Below are 6,043 nucleotides of genomic sequence, written 5' to 3'. Positions count from 1 at the left end.
CTTTATCGGCAGTTTCTAGGAACTTATTGAAATAACTTAAAATTGTGGTTTTGAGCTCTGTATCCTCCATTTCTGTCCTGTTTCTTTGTCTCCGCATTTTTTCTGCTTTCTTGGTGCACCCCCTAGTGGTCTTTGTGCGCAGTCTTGTTGTAGTTAAGCCTTGATTGTTGTCGGGGGTGATTTGACCTCCAGGCTAACTGGCTATGAGAGTCCTACTTCTCCACTTTCATTTCTGATTTTATTTATTTGGGTCCTGTCTCTTTGGTTCTTGATGAGTCTGGCTTGCAGTTCATCAATATTGTTTATCTTTTCAAAGAACTTCACTTATTTGTGGAATATAATGAACATCATACACTGATGAGCAAACATAGATAGAGACAAAGAAGCATTGAACAGACTGTCAAACTTCAGCGGGAAGGAAGGGTAGGGTTTGAGTGGGGAGGGGAGTAAGAGATCAACCAATGGACACAGACACTAGGCAAGGTGAGGGCATGTGGCCGGTGGGTGGGGGAGGCTAGGGAGAGGTCAATCAGGGAAAAAGGAGATGTATGTTCTACTACCTGTAATACTTTAAACAATAAAAAATAATAATAAAATATTTGAATTAAAAAAAAACAGCTCTTGGTTTCATGGGGGTTTTTTTGTATTTTTTAGTCTCTATGACATTTATTTCTGCTCTAATCTTTATTATTTCCTTCCTTGTACTTTGAGTTTTTCTTGTTGTTCTCTTTCTAGATCTGTAAGTTGTAAGGTTAAATATTTTATAGTTGATTTTTCTTGTTTTTTGAGGTAGGCCTATAGTGCTATGAATTTCTATGTCAGGACTGTTTTGCTGTGTCCCAGAGATTTTGGGTTGTTGTATGTTCATTTGCATTTGTTTCCAGGAAGTTATTTCTTTCTTGATCTCATTGGTAACCCACTCATTGTATAATAACATACTATTTAGTCTCCATGTGTTTGAATGGTTTTGGGTGTTTTTATTGTAGTTGATTTCTAATTTCATTCCACTGTGATTGGAGAAGATGCTTGATATGCAGGGACTTGTTTTATGTTCCAAAATGTGGTCTATCTTTGTGAATGATCCATGTGCAGTTGAGAAGAATGCAAATTCTGCTGCTTTGGCATGAAATGTTCTATAAATGTCAGTTAAATACATCTGATCCAATGTGTCCTTTAGAATCACTGTTTCCTTGTTAAATTTTTTTCTGGAAGATCTATGCAGTGAAGTCAGTGGAGTGTTAAAGTCCCCCACTATGACTGTATTGTTGTTGATCTCTTCCTTAAAGTCCTCTGATATATTTTTATATATTTAAGTCCTTCTATATTGGGCGTATATATTTACCAGCATTATATTCTCTTGTTGGATCGATCCCTATAGTATCATGTAGTGACCTTTGTTATCTCTTGTGAGGGTTTTTATTTTGAAGTCTATTTTGTCAGATATGAGTATTGCTACTCCAGTTTTTCTTTCTTTTCCATTTGCATGGAAAAATTTTTTCCAACCCTTCACTCTCATCCTGTGTGTCTTTTGTTCTGAGGGGTGCCACGTATAGAGAACATATAGTTGGGTAATGTTTTTGTATTCATTCAGCTACCTTATGTGTTTTGATTGGAGCATTTAATACATTTATATTTAAAGTTATTTTGTATAGGTACTTATTTATTGCCACTTTAATTCTGTGTGCCTCAGTTTCTCTATTTCTTCTTCTCATTACAGCATTTCCTTTAACATTTCTTATAATGCTGGCTTGTTGGTGATATGCTCCACTAATATATATACTCTTTTAATCTGGGAAGCTCTTTACTTGACCATCTATTTGAAATGATAGCCTTGCTGGATATAGTAATCTTAGTTTCAGATCCTTCCTTTTCATTACCTTGAGTACTTCATGCCCTTTCTGCTGGCCTGCAGACTTTCTGGTGAGAAATCAGTTGTCAGCCTTATGGGAGTTCCTTTGTAGGTAACAGTTTTCTTTTCTCTTGCTGCCTTTAAGGTTCTCTCTTTGCTTTTAATTTTTGGCATTTTAATTATGATGTGTCTGGGTGTGGGCCAGTCTGGGTTCTTCTTGTTTGGGATTCTCTGTGCCTCCTGAACTTATGCGACTGTTTCCTTTACCAGGTTAGGGAAGCTTTCTGTCATTATTTCTTCAAATACATTATCTTTTTTGCCTCGTTGGTACACCTGCTATTAGAATACTTTAATGTTTCATATTGTCCCACCACTCTTTTAAGCTGGTCTCCTGTTTCTTAATTGTTTTTTCTTTTTCATTCTCTGACAGGATGATTTTTTCCAACCCTGTCTTCTAATTCACTGATTTGATACTCAGCTTCCCCTAATCTACTGTGTATTCCTTCCAATGTGTTCTTTATTTGTGCAGTGTCATTCTTTATTAATGTTCTCAGGCTGTTGAGCATCTTTACCATCATTATTCTGAATTCTATGTCAGATAAATTTCTTATCTCTATTTCATTTATCTCTTCTTTTGGAGAATTCACTTGCTCTTTCATATGGGGTTGTTTCCTTGTCTCCTCATTTTTGCTGCCTGTTTGGTTTTGTGACTGTTTTAGGTAGATCTGCTCTACCTCTCAATATCTAGTGCAGGACAGTGTCAAACATTGTTTCTGTCTAATTAGATCAGGCAAAATCTCAAAGCCTCCAGACACTGCCTGTGCCTACAGACTGATGGGATTCCACTTTGAATTGCCCTCAGATGTGGTGAGAGTTTTTTTCAACAGGGTGGGACAATTGCACCTGTGTTAAGGCTAATTGTTATTTTCAGCCTCTTATTGGACCTCTGAAACTCTGCATTGTGAGGCTATGTGTTTTCCCATAGGGTGGGTCAACTGTCTTCCCCCCCAGGCAAAGGCATCAGTCTCTATGTGGTCTTCACTTTCTGTCATCAGTTATTAGGGCTCTCTCCAGTAAATTTTCCATTGATTATTCAGGAAATTTTTCTGCATTTTAGTTGTAATTCCAGTTTGGTTCTGGGAGTGTGTTCATTCAGCATCCACTTACTTTGCTGCAATGTTTAATCTCCCCAAATTTATTTAATGAATCTTGTAATTCTTTGGTGGCATCTTTAGGGTGTTCTATGTATAATATTATGTCATCTGTGAATAATGACAGTTTTACTTCCTCTTTTCCAGTTTGGATGCCTTTTATTTATTCTTCTTGTCTGATCACTGTGACGAGGACTTCCAGTACTATATTTAATAAGAGTGGTGAAGCCCTGACCAGTTTGGCTCAGTGGATAGAGCGTTGGCCTGCGGCATGTACCTTGGTTGCGGGCAGCAGCATCATAACTGACTGCCAGAGAGAGATGGCTGGAAATGCAGGCCCCCTCTTAAAGCACCAACACAAATTGTGTGTGCTGCCACTCACCTAGTGCTCCAAATAGGGAGGGCAGAGTGGATTTGAGCTGTGTGAACAGAAGCTAGGGTTGGGGGATCTTGGGTTAGAGCTAAGAAGGCAAACACCCAGTTTTCTATGCTAAGTCTTTCCTCATGCTATGGAGGTCATTATTCAGGCAGACCTTTGCTATCCAGTTGGTTTTTGCCTGGTGGGAAGACAGTTGACCCATCCTATTGGAAAACATTCTGCCCCATGGTATGGAGTTTCTGAGGCACATTAAGAGACTGATAATAACAATTAGCATCCAGGTAGAAACAATTGTCCCACCATAAAAAGAGCTTGGAAGTGCTCCTTCCTCTTGGACTTTTTGGGATAATTTGAGGAGGATAGGTGTTAGTTTTGCTTTGACTGTTTGGTAATGCTCCCCTGTGAAGCCATCTGGACCAGGGCCCTTGTTTGCTGGGAGTATTTTGATTACTGCATCTATTTCATCAGTTGTTATTGGCCTATTCATGTTTTTTTATTCTTCATGATTCACTTTTTGGAGATTGTATTTTTGTAGGAATTTGTTCATTCCATTCTCATTGTCCAGCTTGTTGGCATATAATTGTATCTTCATGGTGTCAGTTGTTACTTCACCACTTTCATTTCCAGTTTTATTTATTTGGGTCCTATCTCTTTGTTTCTTGATGCGTCTGGGAAATGGTTCATCAATCTTGTTTATTTTTTCAAAGAACCAGCTCTTGCTTTGTATAGTAAATATGCTCAACAGCATGAGAAAAGATATAGTAACTATGAAAAAGTAACAGTCAGAAGTAAAGAATGACATAGCACTAATAAAGAAGACATTGAAAGGAATACATATCATATTAGAGGAAACTGAGGATCAGATCTGTGAATTAGAAGATAGAGTAGATTCTCTAATTCTTGAAGTTGTAGGGTTAAATATTTTCTTATTATTTTTTCTTCTTTCTGCAGTCAGCCTGTAATGCTATGAACTTCCTTCTTAGGAAGGCTTTTGCTGTATCCAAGAGGTTTAGGGTCATTGTGTGTTTATTTTCAATTGTTTCCAGGAATTTTTTTTAATTTCTTTTTTGACCAAAACTATTAATAAACATGAGGAAAGCTTAAGGAGCTGTGGGACAAATTGAAACATAACAATATTTGCATAATAGGTGTGCAGAAGGAGAAGAAAGTGAACAAATACTAAAGAACCTATTTGAAGAAATAATGGCAGAAAAAATTTCCCTAACCTGGTAAAAGAAAAAGTCACACACATTCAGGAGGCACAGAGAATCCCAAGTAAAAAAATGCAAAGAGGTCTATGCCCAGACACATCATAATTAAAATGCCAAAAATTAAAGACAAAGAGAGACTCTTAAAAGAAGCTTGAGAAAAGCATTCAGTTACCTATAAACACATAACATCTGGCTATAAAAAGCAGCATCATAACTGACTGCCAGAGAGAGATGGCTGGAAATGCAGGCCCCCTCTTAAAGCACCAACACAAATTGTGTGTGCTGCCACTCACCTAGTGCTCCAAATAGGGAGGGCAGAGTGGATTTGAGCTGTGTGAACAGAAGCTAGGGTTGGGGGATCTTGGGTTAGAGCTAAGAAGGCAAACACCCAGTTTTCTATGCTGAGTCTTTCCTCATGCTATGGAGGTCATTATTCAGGCAGACCTTTGCTATCCAGTTGGTTTTTGCCTGGTGGGAAGACAGTTGACCCATCCTATTGGAAAACATTCTGCCCCATGGTATGGAGTTTCTGAGGCACATTAAGAGACTGATAATAACAATTAGCATCCCAACCTTAAATGTAAATGGATTAAATGATCCAATATGAAGACATGATGTAGCTGAATGGGTAGGAAAACATGACCCAACTATATGCTGTCTATAAGAGACCCACCTCAGAACAAAAGACTCACATAGGATGAAAGTGAAGGGATAGGAAAAATTTTAATTGCAAATGGAAACAATAAAAAAGCTGGGGAAGCAATACTCATATCCAGCAAAATAGACTTCAAAATAAAGGCCATCGCAAGAGAAAAGTCATTACATAATGCTAAAGGGATTGATCCAACAAGAGGATATAATCCTGGTAAACATATATGCACCCAATATAGGAGCACCTATATATATCTAAAAACATCTAGAGGACTTTAAGGAAGAGATCAACAACTGTGCAGTCATAGTAGAGGACTTTAATACACCACTGACTTCACTGGATAGATCTTCCAGACAAAAAAAATAACAAGAAAACAGCTAGCCGGTTCCTAAATGACACACGAGAACAGATGGTCTTAATTGACATTTGTAGAACATTTCACCCCCCAAAGCTGCAGAATATACATTCTTCTCAAAAGTGAATTAACAGAATGATTATGTTTTTCTTGATCTTCTTTACTTTTAAGTTTTCCTTTGTACAAGTGAAACACTAGACTTTTCATTTCAGGGACACAAGGGTCATGGAACAGAAGTGAGAGAAGGATACTGTTCTTTGACCAGAATTCAAGTATTTCAATCAATGGTAAAGGGCTCACAAGAGAAAATGGACTATTATTACTCCATTGGCTAAAAGCTGTCCCATAAGTCCTATAAAATACACAACCAAGTATTCTCCCTGCATTACTCAAATGGACCATTTTTTTTTCCTACTGGACATACTGAATGTGGAGTGAAAACAAAG

Source organism: Myotis davidii, unplaced genomic scaffold (genome assembly GCF_000327345.1).
Source record: "Myotis davidii unplaced genomic scaffold, ASM32734v1 scaffold262, whole genome shotgun sequence".
NCBI lineage: Eukaryota > Metazoa > Chordata > Mammalia > Chiroptera > Vespertilionidae > Myotis > Myotis davidii.
Note: the sequence above shows the minus strand (reverse complement) of the source record.